We start from the raw sequence: 21912 nt of genomic DNA, 5'->3' as shown, positions 1-21912 counted from the left end.
CACGTTGCCTCGTCTCCCCGTTTTCTTGAACTTTCATTCTGCGACATCCCTTCTTCTTGACCGCCCTGTCCCTCCACCCCGACCGCCCACACCCTTCCAGCCTTTCCCAGCCAACGTCTCCCTTCACCACGCATCCGCCGTTCAAGATTTCCTCCGCCAGCCCAGGGTTCTTCCACCTTCCCAGAACCTCACTGCCATCCACGACTCTCCTCCGCCCTTCCCAAGAACCTCTACGCCTTCCCAAGGTCCCCTCCACCGCCAAGAAGACCGCTGCCAACCTCCTCGTCGCGGTCACAGACCCGCCAGCGCCGTGCGACCGACGGTCCGCTCATTCCGCCGCCGACGACCTCCATCGGGACGTTCCCCGGCTACCCACCCTGTCTCGAGCTACCGCTCTGCCACACTGCGCAGCTTCATCTCTCCCTGCAGCTCGAGCCCTCGTCCGCTGAACCTACCTTCTCTGTTGCCGCATGAGGGTCTCCACCGCACGCCCACGCCCTGCGGTCCCTTTCCACGCCTGTCGCGGCCGGCCCGGCCACCCCTGCTCGCCGCGCGCCCCGCGCTGCAAGCGCTTGTGGACCACATGGCCGTGCCTTCATCACGCGCGCTCGCCGGGGAGCGCCCTTGTGCCGACTGCCTACGAGCCTTGCTCGCACGTCGGCCGTGCGTTCGGCCAGCTGATCCCTTTGAGCGCGCCGCTCGATCCTGATGCCGGACGTCATCACGACGTCGTCCGATCATCACCGAGGGTACGGACTCGGTGTCATATCACTAACTAGTCAGACCGCGTCGAAAGACGTCGTCCAACGGATGCGAGGGAATAGGTATGCATGACGAGATGAATGAATGGAAAGTCCCAATATCGTACGTGCGTGCGCCGACGAGCAGTGATTGCCGTTCCAGAGAAATGATGGGTCGCCTGAGTGAAGCCCGACGGGCCTCCTGAACCTCGCCTGAGAGGGTCGAGGGTGAGTACGTTGCCGAACGGGAAATTCCCGCTGAAGTGCTCACAAACGTCGCGTGTTCTCGACTTGTACCGGACGGGTAAAGACTCTCGTGAAAAGTCGTCATTTTCTCAACCTGTCTCACGCTCACCTACCTAACCCAAGCGCGAAAGAGGCGAACCAAAACTGCACTGAAGAAAGTAAAGGACGTAAGGGGAGCGGGTGAGAGGGGTACCCTCGTCGCTCTGGCGACTGATATCTGTGGTCGGAGGTCTGTAAGGAGAAGCGGGGGTCCGGAACGACAGGTAGGTGCTGGCGAGGGCGTGAGTGCAGGAGCAGTCGTCGCCGGTAGCCGCTCAAGCGTTGACGGAGGAACCCGATCGTCGCACGCAAGACGCTGGAGCCGTGGCCGTGTCGAGAAATCGCGTGTTCAGAACGTCTACCGAACGGAGGGGATCGCCGCAAGTGGGAAAGGGAGGAGGTATTGGGCGGTGGTGTCTCGTGGGTAGATGGTCGAGATGAGGTTGAGTGGGAGGGGCAACGGCGTGGCGGTGGAGGATGATGGTGCAACGGTATGGGCGCGGATTCACCGATGGGTGAGGAGGCACGAGAGACAGAGAGGGGGTAGACCGTGTGGGTGGAAGAAGGACAAGGGGTGTAGAGGGCACGACAGGGAATGCAGGAGGGATGAGGTTACGCGGGGCAAGCTGCGGGGAGAATCGTGATCAGGGGTAGATGTGGAGAATGATAGTGGGGCGTAAGAAGAAGCGAGAGGCGGACGTCGGACGGGCGGAGAAGACTGCGCGGTGGTAGGGGGAAGGTGAAAAGGCAGGGGCAGAGGCGTGCAGCGGCAGGGCGTGAGAAAGAATAGGGGGGAAAGAGGGGAGGACGGTGGTAGGAATCACGGGAGGTGCGGGGTGGAAAGCAGAGGCTAGGGGGGAGAACGCGGCGGTGATGGACGATGGAACAGCGGGGCCGCAAATCTGCCGCGGCCGCGCGGAAGAAAAAGAAGAAAGACACGGGGGGGGGGGGGGAGAGAATGATGGAGGACCATCCTGGAGACGGCGCGCCAGGACGACAGCAGCCACGTCGAGCAACCCGCGCCGATGCTCGCCACCCGGTGTTCAAGTACCCCGCGTAAGAACTCCTGTCTTTACTTATGTTCATTTCATGTTTGTTTGTATTTTCGGAGTAGTGGACTGGGCCAATGTTGTTGGGCCTCATCCTCGTCATTTCCCTTTTACTTTTATAATTGTATTTTGGAATTTGTAAGGAGAGGCCGAACCACATCTTGCGACGGTTCGTCCTCTCCCACGTTCTCTTGGCACCCATCCTCCCTATATAAGGGGATGGCATGCCGAAGGAACATTTAGAGTCATTGTTGAAAAGTTTATTCACAATTCGTCTCCCCCCTATCGTAGTTTGTAGCGTAGGGGGTTTGGCTAGCCCCATCCACGTCAAGATCACTCCGTGGTTAGAGCCCACGTCTCTCTCGTCGAGATCACTCCGAGAGGAACGTGCTTAAACGTGCCGTCGAGATCACTATGGTACGCTTAAAGAAGTTCAAGAAGTTGACGTCATCAAAAGTTGAGAAGGCCTTCGTCGAGATCACTCCGGAGGTTCTTGGAGGCTTACGACGACGACGACGCGACGCCGACCTGGGAGATCCGCTCCATCGAGAGAGCTCGCCCAGACCGATCAAGAAACCTGTCCTTGACAGGTTCTTGATCTCCACTCTCCTCCATCTCCCATCTCTTCCACCCCTTTCTTGAAACCCCAACCATCCTCATCCTGGCCTTCCCGTTCATCCTCCCACGTTCTTGATCCATTTCCCCACCTTCTTGATCCCTTCTTCCACGTTCTTGAACCCTTCTTCCACGTTCTTGATCCCTTCTTCCACGTTCTTGAACCCTTCTTCCATGTTCTTGATCCCTTCTTCCACGTTCTTGATCCATTTCCCCGCGTTCTTGATCCCTTCCTCCCACGTTATTGACCATTTCTCCCCTCCCCTTCCCCCCCGTTCTTGAATTCTTGAAATCTTGAAACCTCAACCTTCCGTCCTCACTTCCTTGATCTGTCATCCATCCCTCGTTCTTGAATTCTTGAAATCTTGAATCCTCAACCCTCCACCCTCTCTTTCTTGGTCTACCATCGTTCTTCCTTTCCATTTCTTGGATTCCCGTCACCCCTCCCTTCCCAACTGATGGCGCGTCGCCACCGATCGTCATCGAGCCAGCAGCAGAGGAGCAGCAGGACGTCACCGACCCAGCACACGAGGAGCCGTCACTACTCAGCTCGCCACCGAGACGGATCCAGCCACCACGACGAGCCGCCGCAGCAACACGGGATCCCGAATTCCGTTATACGGCATGACGGACGCCGACCACCGAGCACACCGACACCTTCGGTTACTTTATTCTATAGCTTTCGCTTATCGTGTTGTCGTGTAGCGGAAGGGCCCATATGAGGAACTCTTCCCCTTTTCTATGTTGGGCCTGACAAGCCTGTCTTCCTTATTTCCTTTCCTTATTTCCTTTCCTTTTTTTTTGTTTTGTTGTTTTTTGGACTTAAGGAAGGGCCCATCTTCACCCATATATAAGGAAGAGGTGGGCGCTTCCTCACGCTTGACCTAATTGAGAAATTCACGTTGAAAGAAACAAGCGTCAGGTCGTGGAGAAGAAGAAAAGAAAGAAGGAGGAAGAAGAAGAAGGAGGAAGAGAAGGAGGAGGAAGGAGAGAAAGGGAAGGGAGAAGAGGGTGGCCCTGCAGACCGCTGCCACGTTTGCCCACGCCGCAGCTGGTGCCGAGTCCCACGCCATCGCTGCCGCAGCGCCGCCGCTGCACCAGGTCGCTGCGCCGCCGCAGAGCCTGCGCGTGCCGCCGCGCCGCAGCGCAGCTGCGTGCTGCCGCGCGCCGCAGCGCAGCTGCGCGTGCCGCAGCGCGCGCCGCCAGCTCGGCCACCCTGCAGGCCTCCGGGTCTCCGACCACCGCCGTCCGGTGTCTCCCTACGCCCTGGTGAGTCGTCGCGGCTCCGAGCCCCACCGCCACCGTACTCGCCGCGCGCCGCCCGCCGCGCGTGCTGCCGCGCCGCCGCGCGCACCACCAGCTCGGCCGCCCTAGAGGACTTTGGGCCTCCCCGGCCACCGTTGGCTGGCGCCACTCTATGCTCTGGTGAGCCTTGGCTGCTCCGAGTCCCTCCGGCCGCCGTCCAGCCCTCCTGAGCCACCGCGACTGCGTTAGGTCCTCACGGTCGGTTCTGGCCCCCCCTCCTTCCAGCTACCAAGGTGGTTCTAGGAACGTCTCCCTACTCGGCCAAGATCCGCCCCAGCCGTCCCTCGACCGATCTCCAGCGCCGGCCCTCCCGTTGTCCTCTTCGGCTGCGCCCGTCGTATAGCGTCCTTCTGGTACTGCTCGTTGGCGCTACTCCCGCCGGCTCTCCCTGCCCAGTGCTCTCGAGATCGGACGTACAACAGCACCGCCGGCTCCTACCGTGGATTCTCCAATTTGAGTCACTCGACGCCGCGCATCGAAGGTACCCTGCAACCCTAGCTTCTTTACGTCATTTATTTCCTTCAGTATTCTTTCGTACTGCCTCCACCGCGCTCGGGTTAGATAGGTGAGCGTGAGACAGGTTGAGAGAACGACGAACATAAGACGAGCGTCTTACCTGTCCGGTACGAGTCGGGACGCCCGACGCGTGTGAGCACTCCAGTGGGAGCTATCCCATTCGACGGCGTGCACGCCCTCGACCCACCTCGGATGACTTGGAAGGCTGGTTCGACCCTGCTTGGCGACTCTGTCCCCGCTCCGGGTTGGCACTTCATAGCTTGTCGGCGCATTGCACGTACCAGATTAGGACCATCATTCTCGTTATCGTCATATATACATTCCTGTTCTCCGCATATCTGTCGGTTGACGTCGCAGACGTGAACCGACTAGTAGTGATACGACACCGAGATCTTACCCTCGGTGACGGTCGGACGCCGTTGAGACGACGTCCGGCATCACCAATCCCTTCTTGGTCGCCCTACCCGGCCAACATCGCCATTCCGCCCCCCCCACTAGTCCAATCACTGCCACCTTCGCCCCTCTCGTTGCCACGCCTCTCCCCGCCGGGACCCCGCATTCGCGTGGGCATTCACACGCCCGCCCAACGCCTGCACGCGGCGGCCACCTCTGCGCGCTCGCCGGCCTGCCCGTGCGTGCACCTCACGCCCTTGCCGGCCGCACGCCCGCCCACTGTGCACCGTCGACCCTTCCCGCCAGAGTCGTCCCGCGTCCGCTGACCACGCCGCTGGGAGTCAGCCACATCCAGATCGTCATCTCCAATGATTCTTCCGCACCTCGTTATCAGTTGGGACGATTCTCTACGCCGTGGACTAAGCGACCCAAAGGTCAGTCTCATCTTCCCTCCATATTTCCAGCATTATTATCTTCTCCAGTCTCGTCACCTGCTATCGCGTCCTCTGCCCAACTTTCCTCTGCACTGATAGGATAGCCACCATTGTCGAGAGTAGGGAATTCTTGTGGTTGAAAGGATATTCATTTGACTAGGACGCCGAACACTCCAGGGCCGTCATACGCCCCTCACCGCTTAAGCGTCTAGTTGATTTCGCGTGTCATTGGGAGTTTGATCTTAGGATCATTCTTCTCTCGTTGATCGGCACGGCCGACGCCGTTATCCGTCGATTCCCTAACTGCTCATTCACCGTTTTCTCAATACTTGAATTACATCTCACATCATTCGCATCATAACTCCTGTGACGTAATACGAGCTGATCGATCCCGGCCGACATCGTATTACATCATATTGGTATCAGAGCCGGTCGTGTTAGCTTTCGCTTAACACGATCGGTAGGATATTGCTAGAGATTTTATCGATATTGTGCACGTCATATTTCGAAATTCATCTGCATAGTGCACGTCATCTCATCGCATCTCATCCATCACATGCATACCCTTAGAATATTTCTAGGTTGTGGATGGTTGACCATAGAATGGTTCGTACGCGAGCCCAATGTCGGGAGACCGACTATGTTGAACGAGACGAAGATCGTGATCACGATCTCGTCATAGGGGATCCTCTGCTAGAGAAACCGATAAGTGAACGTCTTCCGATCGAGCCGGTGGATCCCGAAGAGGTACCATTACCTCCTCCGCCACCTAGGGAGCCCGCCACTCGGGTCCCGAGACATCCAGTTGAAACAGTGCCCGCAGCACCTCGAGCTTCCGAAGACCAGAGATCCTCTACCACCGTCCCTACTCGTAGGGCACCGGTAGACGAGGCCTATGACGAGCCCTTGGCTCGAGATGTTCCCCGACGACCGGGAAAGGCTCCCGTGCAGGACCATGCCGCCCCGGAATACCGATCGCGAGACCCCGAGGTCCCACCACCATGATATCGACGAGCGGACGAATGGGAACACGATCGTGATGATCGCCGACGATCCCCTCCCCGGGAGTATCACCGCGACGACCGACGAGGATCCCCGCCATGGGAGTTCGACCGCGAAGACAGACGGAGATCACCACCACGGGATGATAGGCCAGCACCCCGCTACTACGACGACCGTTCCTATCGTTCGGATAGGAATTACTACCCACCCGAGACTAGGGGTTCTCGGCGTCACGACTACCCGGATGATAAGGTGCTCAACCCCAACCGCATCCCGGTGCGTGATGCCCCGGACTATTCATCCCGCCCGGGTAGCCCACAGCTGCCACCCGTAGCACGACGACCGGATGTCACCATTTATGGTGACAGCTCCGCATACCCACCCCGCTACAGAGCTGCGACTGTCCCCGCTCCGGACCCATACGAGGAGGCCCCAGCACCGCCCCGAGCACCATCAAGACATGCGCAGGATTACGATCGTGCGCCACGTCGGGGTTATCACCCCGACGATGACCATCGGTACCCGAGGTACCCCGATCATCCTCCCCACCAGGAGGATGCTTATCCACTACGGCATAGGTCACCACCGAGATGGCCTTACCGTGACGATTACCCGGATGAACGTCCCTACTACCATCCGGTACCTAGTCACGACGACTACTACGAGGACCGTCCAGATTACGATCATCACCGAGGTGCACCTCGACGACCTCCTGCCCGTCGTCCCGACGACGAGCATGAGCGACGACGAGAGGCACATCGCGCGATGATTCAAAAGAGCATTCGTATGGAAGTGCCAATATTTGAAGGGTCTAGGAACCCTAAGGATTACACGGATTGGGAGTCGGACCTAGAGAGCTATTTCCAGTGGTACCGCATGGATGACGACTTATGTGTTGCTTACGCCGAGGCACGGCTTGGAGGGCAAGCGAAGATCTTTTGGAAGAATGAGAAGGAGGCTGCACGACAGCGAGGAGATCCTCCTTTTACTTGGGATGAGATGTCACGGAAGCATAAGGATAAGTATATCCCTAAGCTTTACATGACTCGTCTCATGCTAAAGTGGATGGATCTCAAGCAGGGGAAGCGCAAGGTATCAGACTACATCGAGGAGTTTGAAGAGTTTCGCATGCGATGTAAATTTGTGGATAGTCCACAAATTCTGATCGCGTTCTTTGTACACGGCCTTCGTCCAGACTTGGGGGCTCGTGTACTGGAGCAAAACCCTTCGACGGTTGACCTTGCTTATAGTCTCGTTGAGAGCAACGAGTTTAGTCACGATGATATCGTGACTAACACTTCCTCGGCCCCTCGTTCCACACCGTCGACGGTCCCCTCCTCTACGGCACGCAGCACTTGGAGCCAAAATAGTTCGGCCACGCCCCGTCCCATGGCCACACCAACGATACCAGCGACATCGACGCTGGCGCCAGCACCGATGCCCACTACCTCATCGGCGATATCCATGGCTAGAGCCCCGAACGCACCACGTGAACCCATGCAATGCTTCAAGTGCAAAGGGTTCGGGCATCGACGTAGCGATTGCCCATACTCATGGTTATGGATATCCATGGGCAACCAGCTGAGGATCAATCCGAAGATGACCTCGAGGTCGATGAGTACCCCGGCGAGTGTCCGGACGGTGATGATGTAGATGACCCACTCGGGTACATCCAGATCACACTGATTCCTCCGCCGCCGACCTATCTTGTCGCCACCATGGATGCCCCCGGGGTTAGGAATCCCAATGAGGACCCTCGGGTGAGTCCCGCACAGCATGGCAGTACCTTAGCCACTCGACCAGTCGACGTCGCTCAGCGTACGTCGATCTTCTATACGTACGCCAAAATTGGTGGACGTACTTACAAGCTCATGGTCGACAGTGGAAGTTGTATTAATGGAATATCCGAAGACACCGCTACGTGCCTTGGGCTCACGTTGATTCCCCACCCTACACCATTTAACGTATCATGGATAGATGCATCGACCATTCCAGTGAAGATGCAATGCTACATGCCTTTGAAGATGAGCACGTACGATGAGAAGGTCCTATGTGACATTCTACCAATGAAAATTGGTAGCATTATCTTAGGACGACCGTGGCTCTACGACCACGACGTGCAGCTATCCGGATGAGCAAACACTTGCTCATTTGTCTACGGAGGCCGTAGACTCATATGGTATCCCTCAGTGCGGATACCTTCACTACCTGCTCGCTCGGCGACGACACCTCCTCGCGCCACACCTACCGCCATTATCACTAATGGCTGTATCTTCCAGCGTGAACTAGAGCTTGATGTGGACATGACGCCGATTTGCTACGCCGTCACCCTCGCGGATGGAGTTGCCGAGCCAGCCCACGACCCTCCACCTTCGTAGATCGCCCAGCTCCTCGAGGAGTATGGCGACGTCTTTCCCGCCGAGCTACCTAGCGAGCTCCCGCCCCTACGGCATATCCAGCACGCTATCGATTTGGTCCCGGGAGCGACTCTCCCTAACCTCCCTCACTACCGGATGGACCCGGTTAAGTATGAGGAATTGTACTCACAGGTCAAGGAGCTCCTAGCTAAAGGCTTGATCCGGGAAAGCCTTAGCCCCTGCGCGGTCCCCGCCTTGCTCTCTTTGAAGAAGGATGGCACGTGGAGAATGTGCTGCGACTCACGAGCCATCAACAAGATAACGGTGAAATACCGTTTTCCCATCCCTCATGTCCAAGATAGGCTTACGGACGGCTACCATCAGGTCAGGATAAGACCTGGAGACGAGTGGAAAACGGCATTCAAGATCAAGGATGGCCTTTTCGAATGGAATGTCATGCCCTTGGACTATCGAATGCCCCTAGTACTTTCCAATGGTTGATGAACGAGGTACTTAGGCCATACATCGGCAGGTTCATCATCGTTTATTTCGACGACATCCTAGTATATAGTAAGAATAGGGAAGATCATGCACAGCACCTCCGGCAAGTATGTGCCTCGCTGCGACAGGAGAAATTGTACGCGCATCCGAAGAAGTGCTCCTTCTTCGCCGCCGAGGTCTCTTTCCTCGGTTTTATATTATCAGCTAGGGGAGTGGCCGTCGATCCGGCCAAGGTTGAGGCCATCGTCTCTTGGCCAAAACTTAAGAGCATCCACGACGTCCGAAGCTTCATTGGATTAGCTACCTTCTACCGGAGGTTCATTCCAGGGTTTAGTGGCATCACCGCCCCTATCACGGACATCCTTAAGGGGGAAAAATTCTAGTGGACCACTTCCGCCGACTGATAACACCCTAATTTCGGTCTTTATTTCATGTTATTAGCATGCTTTATGCATTTAAAAGGCTTAAAATTGGGTTGTTATCATATATTTACACGAAAATAATGCTTCCAAGTAATTTCTGATTTTTTCCTAATTTTCTGTTAATTATATGAATTTGTAAGGATTTATTGAAGCTCGAATTAATTATTTTTGGATGAAAATGGAACATTAAAAAGTTTATTTTGACATTTATCAACATGGGAATTAATCAGGGAATTTTCTAGAATTTTCTAGAATTTTTTACAAATTTTTAGGAATTTTCTGGGATTTATTTCAAGAAGAAATGCATTTATTCTATTAAAAAAGGGCATATTTATAAGAGAAAAAAATGTATTTATGCAATTTCTAGACTTTTCTGGGCCTTTTTGCAACGTTTTGTTGCAAAAGACCCTGAAAACAGCTCTCGGTCGCCACGACAGGCGTAAAGATCCTATTTAAAATCATTCAAGGTTTTATTGCAATTCCATTATTAATTGCTTTAATATTTTAGAGATAATCGGAGGAGAGAGAAGGTGAAAACGATATATGTATAAATACATTTGAGCGGCGTTTATTTGCAAAAGAATGATTTGTAAGGGGTTTCGCGCAAAAAAAGTCAGAAAGAAGCTTGGCAGGGGCTACATGGCGCATCGGTGGCCGTCGGATGCGGATCGAATGGATTTTTAAGAAAGAGAGGGTGCGGACGGTAAGATCACCGCCCGTGCGGCACATGCAAAGCGCTCACACGGTAGGTGACGTGGCGACTTCTCAGTGGGTCTCCCTGTGACCAGACGCACGCAAAGGCGCACAACAACACGTATGCATTTTTCGCACTTTCAATTTTTCTTATGTTTTCTTTTTTTTCGCAGGGGGTACGTGGCGCCACGAGAGAGCATCCGCTAAAAGAATTTAAAACGTTGCAACCAATGGGCTGTCGACACGTCATGGCGTGTATTATTAAATAAATCAAACTTTAATCCAATGGCTAAAATTGGTTAAAATTGATTTATTAATAACTTTTTATCCTGAAGTCCGATTGAGATGATTTTTTATGGATTTGCTCGTCTTGATCCCCTCTTTCTATCTGTATGGTTGAATCATTCAGATCTAGCCTACATTGATAGATAAAAATTAATTACTAAACGGGGGTAAAATGGTGATTTTTACCATGTGACCTAGGTATAAAAGCTGAATTTCGAGAGGAGGGGCTCATTCTGGATGGTGCTCTATCACAGCTGCAAGACAGGGAGGAGCTCTAGCTTGGATCAAGTTATCTGGTACTTTTTTCCTTGATTGTATTTGAACTTTTATGCATTTTGAATGAATTAGGTTAAGTTGTTTGTTTCTTCATCTCTATTCTGATCTGAACTTCTAAATCGCTTGGCTTGAGCGGCATGTACAAGCTCTGATTAGGATTGAAAGGAGAAATTGAGGGATTTACCTTGGCATTCAATTGCATTCCAAAAGAAAACTCTAAAAAATTTAGTTTTAATTCTTAGGAGATTAAGATTTCCCTTTTTATTTCTGATTTAGCAAATTCTCAAAACCAACCAAAACTTAAATCAAAAATTTCTTCGAACCTCTCTAATTGAATTCTTTGATCCATCCAATTGGATCAATTAATTCAATCTAGAGCCCACATTTCTTCTTTTCATCTCATCTCTTCTACCACCCTTTCTAACCTTCTCATCTAATTAGGTGAGTGGATCTTCCTTGAAGATCAGATTCACCCTAATTAGAATTTAAAAAACCAAAAATATCACCAAAATAAATTTCTTACTAGCTTCCCTTGGACGACACTCGTACTTATCACTATACGTCTTAAGTTGAGTTTTTATAAATTTTATTGCATAAGCCAAAAATTCACAACGACAAGGGCTAAAAACTCGCGTAATTTTCACCCCTATTTTCGGCTTATCACCGACCAGGCCTTCGAGCTTCTCAAGAAGCTCATGACCGAGGCACCCGTCCTCAAGCTGCGCATCCTGCATTCCTCGAAAGCCTCGTTGTACTCCGTCACTGGGAGTCGACCTTGCTTAAGGTCGAGCCACAAAAGGAAGAGTGACATCTGATACTGCCAAGGAACGTACTTGTTCCCTAGCTTCTGCGCCATTTCCACCCTAGACACAATTGGTCGTCCTCGTCGCTCGGCGGAGAATCGCTCATTCTCCCAAAAGATCTTGGCCTGTCCGCCAAGTCGTGTCTCCGCGTACTCAACACATAGGTCATCGTCCATTCGATACCACCTAAAGTACGAGATGTTCAACTCCCAATCGATGAACTCCTTAGGCTTTCGAGAGCCTTCAAAGATGGATACGTCGGCAGGCACGCTCCTCTGGATGCGTGCACGATGCTCCTCGCGCCAATGCTCATCATCGTCAAAGTGCCATTCGGGCACTAGGTAGTCCCCGCGTCGCTGTTCCATGGGGCGACGGGGCGAAAATGGCTCATAGCCGCGGTCGTCCCAAAGGTGGGGAGGACCATCCCGCAGTGCTCGGTCCAAAGGCACCGGACGGTGTGGAGGAAGGGGGACGTCGTCAACCCCGTAATATGGCGGTGGTGGCGGCCGATAGTAGTCGTTGCGGCGCGCCGGTGGGTCAACCATCCGTGGATCTCGGGGTGGGATGGGATTATATCGTCGGGCCAGATACTCATGGCCCATGTCTCGCTCGTACTGTCGAGCGTACGGATCATGGCGGATGGCACGGTCCGCGTCGTACCCGCGGGCGTAGTCATCCCGCGGGCGATGCATATCCCAAGTGCGGACATCTTGGGGGTCACGCGCTGGTTCCCTAGCTAGGCGTACCGGTGGTGGGACGCTGTCGGATCGATGATCAAAGACCTTGTAATCTACGTTGAGGTCCTGGATAAGAGGGCCATGGGGGTCGTATCGACCCACCCCGGGTGCGTGACGAGGTCGCCCTCGGGCGGTCGGTCCCACCTCAACTCCGTGCTCTGAGGCCCGTTGTCGGCAAACATGCACTCCATGCGTTCCATCCTAGCAGCCATGGCGCGGAAGTGAGCTCCTTGGTCGTCCGGAAGTTCTTCTCTTAGCGGGTGCTGGCGAGTGGTGCCTCCTCGTCCTCATCCTCGACCCCGTGCGAGGGTCGCTCTGGGGGTGTACTCGACAATGGGAGATTTCCCATGGGGCCATTGTCCCGTGACGGCCCTATCCTCGTAATCACTAGATGGCGTGTCGTCGAGGACTCGCGGTGTGCCGCGTGGAGAGTGCTGCGGCTCGCGTAGCTCCACGGAGAGGTCAGGTGGGCCCGATGTGACAGGAGCACCCGTGACATCGGGTGGGGTCCGCGTAGCCTCGACATAAGGTACGACAGGGTCTGCAACCGGCATCGCCGGTTGTGGTCCCGAGAGGGCAATCTCATTGCCTCTCTCGTCATGCGACGGTTCAGTTTGTCGCGGGGAGGTAGAACTTCCGCGTGGCGCCATCCGTGCAGAGCCATTCGTGGTTGTCCGGTATGAATGCTAAAAAAAAACGATGTATGCGATGCAGCTAGTTGCGATGCGGAGTCGGAGACGTGCTGTGGGCGACCACAATCTGGATCTAATACCAATTTGATGCCGGACGTCGTCACGACGTCGTCCGGTCGTCACCGAGGGTACGGACTCGGTGTCGTATCACTAACTAGTCGGACCGCGTCGAAGGACATCGTCTGACAAGATTAATGAATGGAAAGTCCCAATATCGTACGTGCGTGCGCCGACGAGCAGTGATTGCCGTTCCAGAGAAATAACGGGTCACCTGAGTGAAGCCCGACGGGCCTCTTGAACCTCGCCCGAGAGGGTCGAGGGCGAGTACGTCGCCGAACGGGAAATTCCTGCTGAAGTGCTCACACACGTCGGGTGTTCCCGACTCGTACCGGAACGTCGTCGTTTTCTCAACCTGTCTCACGCTCACCTACCTAACCTGAGCGCAGAAGAGGTGAACAAAAAGTAGACATGCGCGTTCTGTTCGGATGGTGCGAATTGGCGCGAATTGCGCGAATTGTTCGGATTTCCGAACAGAACATGAGTGAAAAAGATCAGAATTCGCACACGAGGCTGTGCGGTTCGCTTTGTTCGAATGGTGCGAATTAATTCAACGGGTTTTTTTAAGGGAAAAAAAAACCCGTTACCCTTTGTTCAAGTGTGTCTTTTCAGTCTCCCTCCCCCGCTCTTGAATCCCATCTCCTCTTTATAACGGTGGTTTCACGCATTTCTCCCCGCCTCCTCGTGTGGACTCCTTCATGTCTTCCTCCCTGCGGATTTGGCAGCTCTGTACTGTATCAGCGGTATCAGAGGACGGTCAAAGTGAGGGCAACTCGATCTGGGCATTCTTCTCCAACTACTCTTCACCTGCTCAATCCTGCAAGTAAGCAAATGCCACACGATTTCTCTCTTAGCCCAGGGGTTTTGTGATTCTGGTTCTCCATTATGAATTCTCTTGCAAGCAGACTACATTTTTAGAGTGCTCCACAAAGAGTATTTGTTTGATTAGGGATTCAGTTAATCCCAAATCTCCTGGTTGAATATTGTTTGATTGGTTGATTCAACTGCTGACACTGTTTGCACCGAAATTTTACTCTCTTGTAATGCAGATTGATAGTTTCAACTGCTCTGGTGTTATTTCATTTTATTTTGTTTTATTTAGGAATCAGAATTCGTTTTTTCCAGAGTTTTCCACCTGAGTATTCCTGAACTGTTTCTCAAACAACAATTGGATCTCTGGAAACGAGCTCTCTTGCAGCCAAAATGATTTTTTCTCCTTCATAAGAGTGTTTTTTCATTCTCCACTTCTATCGTTTTGTCTGTTTCTCTTGGTCCCTCTCTCATAAGATTGTTTTGTTACTCTTGTTTTCTCTCTCTCTCTAAGTCTCTATCTCTTTCTGTTCCTCTTGCTCGCTCTCTCTATCAGTCTTCCACCATTCTTTCAGTCTCTCTTGCCCTCTCTCTATGTGTCTCTATCCCTTTTTCTGTTTCTCTTGCGCTCTCTATCTATCTCTGTATATCTTTCTGTTTCTCTTGTTCGGTCTCTCTATCAGTCTTTTATCTTTATGTTTCTCTCTCCCTCTCTCTAAGTCTCTATCTCTTTCTGTTCCTCTTGCTCGCTCTCTCTATATCAGTCTTCCACCATTCTTTCAGTCTCTCTTGCCCTCTCTCTATGTGTCTCTATCCCTTTTTCTGTTTCCCTTGGGCTCTCTATCTATCTCTGCTTCTGTTTCTCTTTCTCTCTATGTGTCTCTATCCCTTTTTCTGTTTCTCTTGCGCTCTCTATCTATCTCTGTATATCTTTCTGTTTCTCTTGTTCGGTCTCTCTATCAGTGTTTTATCTTTATGTTTCTCTCCCTCTGTCTCTCTCTCCCTCTCTCTAATTCTATATCTCTTTCTGTTCCTCTTGCTCTCTCTCTCTCTCTCTATCAGTCTTCCACCATTCTTTTAGTCTCTCTTGCCCTCTCTCTATGTGTCTCTATCCCTTTTTCTGTTTCCCTTGGGCTCTCTATCTATCTCTGCCTCTGTTTCTCTTTCTCTTGTTTTTCGTCTCTCTTTATGTTCTTCATCTCTCTTTCTGTCTAAGGGATGGCTCTCTATCAGTCTCCCTCTCTCTGTCTGTTTCTGATGCTACCGCTCTCTGTCTCTCTATCTGCCTTTTTCTCTTTCTATCTGTGTTTTTCCCATTTTGTTTCCCTCTCTCTTTTCCTTTCTCTTGTTGTCTCCCTCCATTTCTCTCTCTCTTTCTCCGTTGTCCATTCGCTCTTCTTCTCATCCAAGTTATCTCTTCACCTCTTTCTATCATCCTCTATTTTTCTCCTTCTCTATCTGAAATCCTGTCTTTTCCAAATTCTTTGATCTTTCTCTTCCTCTGGCCCTCTTACTTATCCACTATTTACAAACCTATTTTCACATAATTTTGTCAGTACGTCTCGTAATCTCCGACTCACTCCTGCTCTGAAAATCTACATGGTTGTAACTATGTGATTATCTATGAGTGTCGTATGAACTATTTTCATTGGTCGTTCTGATGGACTTCTGTTTTCCTTGAGCATGAACTCATATATTGTGATCTGAATATTTTTCTGCCATCTGACACGAAGTTCCACACGGTGTTCGCTGTACTCTCCATAAGGGTCAGAGCATTCAGCTATTTATTTAACCAGTCCTGAATTTGCCTCGTTGTCTCTTCAAAAGGTGCAGAACAGGAGGGCTCGTCATCAGCCTGAGGGCGCTACTCAGGAGTCAACCATCATCGGAAGATATACTCGGCCAAGAGGTGGAAAGCAAGTTCTGCAGCTCACAATACCTAGTCAGAAATCTGACTGGAATTCTAAAGGCTTAGGTCTGCAGAGGGAATTTTGAAGACTTGTAGACAGTTATTTTCCTTAAACGATGAGTCGTACTCCTCAAAATAGACATGGTGTATCCCACTTAATTTGAAGACAGTTATTGCTCTCGTCTAATTCTCTCTCATTTCCTAACTTTTCTCTCCAGTTTTCTCCATCTTTCCCTCTCCCTAAGTATCTCCTTCTCCCTTTCTAGCATTCATTGAGCTTCTCTTTTCCTATATCCTATTATTTCCATCCTTCTAATTCTCTGATTTTGTCTCTATCTCTTATTCCCCCTTTCTATCTATCAAAATCTTCCTTTCCCTGTCTTTAATCCCCCCTTTATCTTCATCTCTCTATCGCCCTATCCCTTCCCTTCTACAATTCACTGTCCCACACTCTCACCATCGCTCTCGTTCCCTCTGTCTTCCTCTCCCTTATTCACCTCACTCTCTCCCTCTTCTTCTCTCTTTCACTCTCTCTCCCTCTCTCTCTCCCTCTCCCTTTCATGACAAAACTAGGGACACACATTAGTTTTAAAAAATGGCATATTGAATTTGTTGCCGTACGAAAAGTTAACAAAATTTATATTATTATTGTTGAAATACCCAACTATCTTTTTATTGAAACCTAATTTATCTACCCTCTCACCAAGTCCTAGAAAATATGGAAGTACACCCTGTTTCATGCATGTCGTTTAACAAAATTAATTCTTATAATACTATTAGAATAATTAACTCCTTCCCCTTTAGAACGAATGAATTCAGTTACGTTACACATTGAAATGAAATTTGATGGCGAGGACGCCAATGCATCAGCCCGGGACACGTCACCGCAGGCAGTCGGGGTCAACACAGACGTTACGGATCCAAAGATGAAGTCAACAGAAGTCAACCCACCTTGGTCAACAGGAGTCAACGAAGAAGTCAACACGCCACAACCGTCGTCGTCCGCCACGCCACCACCGCGCGCGTCTCCACGCGCGTCATGACACGACGCCAAAGGCAGATCCACAACTGCCCTTTAGCGTGACGTGATGCACGCTTTCCCTTGCGTGTCTTATTTTCTAGTTATTTTCTCTTTCCTCCAAGGCCTATATAAGGTCATTTGTTTCAAGAACTCATTAGGCAATCATAATTCAAGAATTGAGTTTCCTTTCTAACTCTTCTTGGAGGATTGCCCTACCCCTCATCTTGCCCTAACCTTCCCCGTCGTCGCCGTCGTCTGCCGTCATCACCGCTGCCGCCGCCACCACCGCCGCCGTGGTCATCACCGCCAGCAGCCGCGCGCGTCACACGCCGCGACCGCGACGCCACCGCTGCCATCCCGCGCGCCGCGGCGCTCAAGACGCTGCGTGTCGCGGCTGGCGCTGCGCGCCGTCGGCGGCGCCTCAAGGCTGCGCGCTTCGGCTGCGCGCCGCACTCCGCGCACTCACAGCGCGCAGGCGCCGGACCTTTACCCTGATTGCCCTGATTTTGCTCCCATTTTGCTGCCTTTAGGCAAGAACCCGAATTCTGCTAACCAAGACTATCTCTTAGAAAACGGATTCTTATTTTATGATCGACGCCTTTGCATCCCACGCTCCTCTCTTAGGGACTTTCTCGTATGGGAAACACATGCGGGACGCCTTAGTGGTCATTTTGGGAGAGACAAAACCATCGCAATGGTTGCGCATCGATTCTCTGGCCCTCCCTTGCGAGACGTAGCTAATATAGTGTCCCAGTGTCGTGTGTGTGCTCGCCAAACAGGTCAAGCAGAATACTGGGCTCTACACTCCATTACCAGTTCCTCAAAACCGTGGGAGGATGTGAGCATCGACTTTGTGCTAGGGCTTCCAAGGACGAACAAGCGCCATGATTCCATCATGGTGGTTGTGGATCGTTTCTCAAAAATGGCTCATTTTATTCCTTGTTTTAAAACGTCTGATGCTTCTCATGTTGCTCAATTGTTTTTCAATGAAGTAGTTCGTCTCCATGGACTTCCAAAGAGCATAGTGTCAGACAGAGATGTCCGATTCACTAGCTACTTTTGGAAGACTCTTTGGCATCTTTTGGGAACAAAGCTTAAATTCTCTACAGCTTTCCACCCCCAAACTGATGGACAGACCGAGGTCGTTAATAGGAGCCTCGGCAACCTATTACGATCATTGGTAGGAGACAACCTCAAGTCTTGGGATTCTGTCATTCCGCGTGCCGAATTTGCTTATAACGCATCAGTCAACCGTACTACCGGTATGAGTCCATTTGAAATAGTGCATGGTCGGCTGCCACGCACTCTACCGACCTTATACCAATGTTACCGCATGCTAGAGTCTCAGATGACGGTCATGAATTTGCGCATCATATTAGAAGTCTGCATGAAATCCGTACACGCATCACCCATAGTAATGCCTCATATAAACAATCCGCAGATTTGCACCGTCGTTTTCGTGAATTTAAAGAAGGTGATATGGTGATGGTGCGGATTAGGCCGGAGAGATTTTCTTCCAAGCGGGCTACTAAGCTTCATGCTCGTAGTGCCGGGCCGTTTCCGATCCTCAAACGAGTTGGGGAAAATGCCTATGCCGTTGACATACCCTCTTCGTGGGGAATAAGCACTACTTTCAATATCTCAGATTTAGTTGCCTTTAAAGCCCCACCTCCTTCGTTTGATAGCCATGTTCTACCCGCGGACTTTCTGGTGAGCGAGTTTGACTTGTCCACTCCCCCGTCTCTACCTTCTGACTGGCATGAAATCATCGAGGAAATACTGGACGAAGTAATCACCGTCACCAAAGGTGGAATGGTGCGGAAGTTTCTTGTTCGTTGGCAGGGCAAAGCGTCGATGGAGGACACGTGGATCACGGAGGACGACTTGGCTCGCCTGCGCCCAGACTTGGTCAGGCCCCTAGAGCTCTCAGCTGCTTACTCGACAAAGTCGAGTTCTTCGCACCCCGGGGGAATTGATGGCGAGGACGCCAATGCATCAGCCCGGGACACGTCACCGCAGGCAGTCGGGGTCAACACAGACGTTACGGATCCAAAGATGAAGTCAACAGAAGTCAACCCACCTTGGTCAACAGGAGTCAACGAAGAAGTCAACACGCCACAACCGTCGTCCGCCACGTCACCACCCGCGCACGTCTCCACGCGCGTCATGACACGACGCCAAAGGCAGATCCACAACCGCCCTTTAGCGTGACGTGATGCACGCTTTCCCTTGCGTGTCTTATTTTCTAGTTATTTTCTCTTTCCTCCAAGGCCTATATAAGGTCATTTGTTTCAAGAACTCATTAGGCAATCATAATTCAAGAATTGAGTTTTCTTTCTAACTCTTCTTGGAGGATTGCCCTACCCTCATCTTGCCCTAACCTTCCCGCCGCCGCCGCCGCCGTCGTCATCACCGTCGCCGCCGCCACCACCGCCGCCGTGGTCATCACCGCCCGCGCAGCCGCGCGTCACACGCCGCGACCGACGCCACCGCGTGCCATCCTCGCGCCAGGCGCTCAAGACGCCGCGGTCGCTGGCGCTGCGCGCCGCGGCGCTGCCTCAAGCGCCGCTGGCGCGGGTGCGCCTCCGGCCGCACTCACAAGACTCAGCGCCAGCGCCGGACCTTTACCCTGATTGCCCTGATTTTGCTCCCATTTTGCTGACTTTAGGCAAGAACCCGAATTCGGCGAACCAAGACTATCGCTTAGAAAGGATTCTTATTTTATGATCGACGCCTTTGCATCCCACGCTCCTCTCTTAGGGACTTTCTCGTATGGGAAACACATGCTGAGGCCTTAGTGGTCATTTTGGGAGAGACAAAACCATCGCAATGGTTGAGCATCGATTCTACTGGCCCTCCCTTGCGAGACGTAGCTAATATAGTGTCCCAGTGTCGTGTGTGTGCTCGCCAAACAGGTCAAGCAGAATACTGGGCTCTACACTCCATTACCAGTTCCTCAAAAACCGTGGGAGGATGTGAGCATCGACTTTGTGCTAGGGCTTCCAAGGCGAACAAGCGCCATGATTCCATCATGGTGGTTGTGGATCGTTCTCAAAAATGGCTCATTTTATTCCTTGTTTTAAAACGCGTCTGATGCTTCTCATGTTGCTCAATTGTTTTTCAATGAAGTAGTTCGTCTCCATGGACTTCCAAAGAGCATAGTGTCAGACAGAGATGTCCGATTCACTAGCTACTTTTGGAAGACTCTTTGGCATCTTTTGGGAACAAAGCTTAAATTCTCTACAGCTTTCCACCCCAAACTGATGGACAGACCGAGGTCGTTAATAGGAGCCTCGGCAACCTATTACGATCATTGGTAGGAGACAACCTCAAGTCTTGGGATTCTGTCATTCCGCGTGCGAATTTGCTTATAACGCATCAGTCAACCGTACTATCGGTATGAGTCCATTTGAAATAATGCATGGTCACCTTCCACGTACCCCTACCGACCTCATACCAATGTTACCGCATGCTAGAGTCTCAGATGACGGTCATGAATTTGCGCATCATATTAGAAGTCTGCATGAGGAAATCCGCACGCATCACCCATAGTAATGCCTCATAAAACAATCCGCAGATTTGCACCGTCGTTTCGTGAATTTAAAGAAGGTGATATGGTGATGGTGCGGATTAGGCCGAGAGATTTTCTTCCAAGCGGGCTACTAAGCTTCATGCTCGTAGTGCCGGGCCGTTTCCGATCCTCAAACGAGTTGGGGAAAATGCCTATGCCGTTGACATACCCTCTTCGTGGGGAATAAGCACTACTTTCAATATCTCAGATTTAGTTGCCTTTAAAGCCCCACCTCCTTCGCTTTGATAGCCATGTTCTACCCGCGGACTTTCTGGTGAGCGAGTTTGACTTGTCCACTCCCGTCTCTACCTTCTGACTGGCATGAAATCATCGAGGAAATACTGGGCGGTAATCACCGTCACCAAAGGTGGAATGGTGCGGAAGTTTCTTGTTCGTTGGCAGGGCAAAGCGCCGATGGAGGACACGTGGATCACGGAGGGCGACTTGGCTCGCCTGCGCCCAGACTTGGTCAGGCCTGGAGCTCTCAGCTGCTTACTCGACAGAGTCGAGTTCTTCGCACCGGGGAATTGATGGCGAGGACGCCAATGCATCAGCCGGGACACGCCACCGCAGGCAGTCGGGTCAACACAGGCGTTACGGATCCAAAGATGAAGTCAACAGAAGTCAACCCACCTTGGTCAACAGGAGTCAACGAAGAAGTCAACACGCCACAACCGTGCGCCACGCCACCACCCGCGCACGCGTCTCACGCGGCGTCATGACACGACGCCAAAGGCAGATCCACAACTGCCCTTTAGCGTGACGTGATGCACGCTTTCCTTGCGTGTCTTATTTTCTAGTTATTTTCTCTTTCCTCCAAGGCCTATATAAGGTCATTTGTTTCAAGAACTCATTAGGCAATCATAATTCAAGAATTGAGTTTTCTTTCTAACTCTTCTTGGAGGATTGCCCTACCTCATCTTGCCCTAACCTTCCCGTCGCCGCCGTAAATGCCGTCATCACCGTCTGCCGCCACGCCACCACCGCGCCGTGGTCATCACCGCGGCAGCGCCGCTGTCACACGCGCGACCGCCGCCACACGCGTGCCATCCCCGCGCCGCGTGCGCCTCCGCCGCGCGTCGCGGCGCTGCGCGCCCGTCGCGGCGCCTCAAGCGCTTGGCGCGCTAAGGTGCGCTCGCCGCCTCCGCGCACTCACAGCGCAGGCGCTTCGGACCTTTACCCTGATTGCCCTGATTTTGCTCCCATTTTGCTGACTTTAGGCAAGAACCCGAATTCTGCTAACCAAGACTATCTCTTAGAAAACGGATTCTTATTTTATGATCGACGCCTTTGCATCCCACGCTCCTCTCTTAGGGACTTTCTCGTATGGGAAACACATGCTGGAGGCCTTAGTGGTCATTTTGGGAGAGACAAAACCATCGCAATGGTTGAGCATCGATTCTACTGGCCCTCCCTTAAGCGAGACGTAGCTAATATAG

The sequence above is a fragment of the Wolffia australiana genome, chromosome 17 (assembly GCF_029677425.1).
Source record: "Wolffia australiana isolate 7733 chromosome 17, ASM2967742v1".
NCBI lineage: Eukaryota > Viridiplantae > Streptophyta > Magnoliopsida > Alismatales > Araceae > Wolffia > Wolffia australiana.
Note: the sequence above shows the minus strand (reverse complement) of the source record.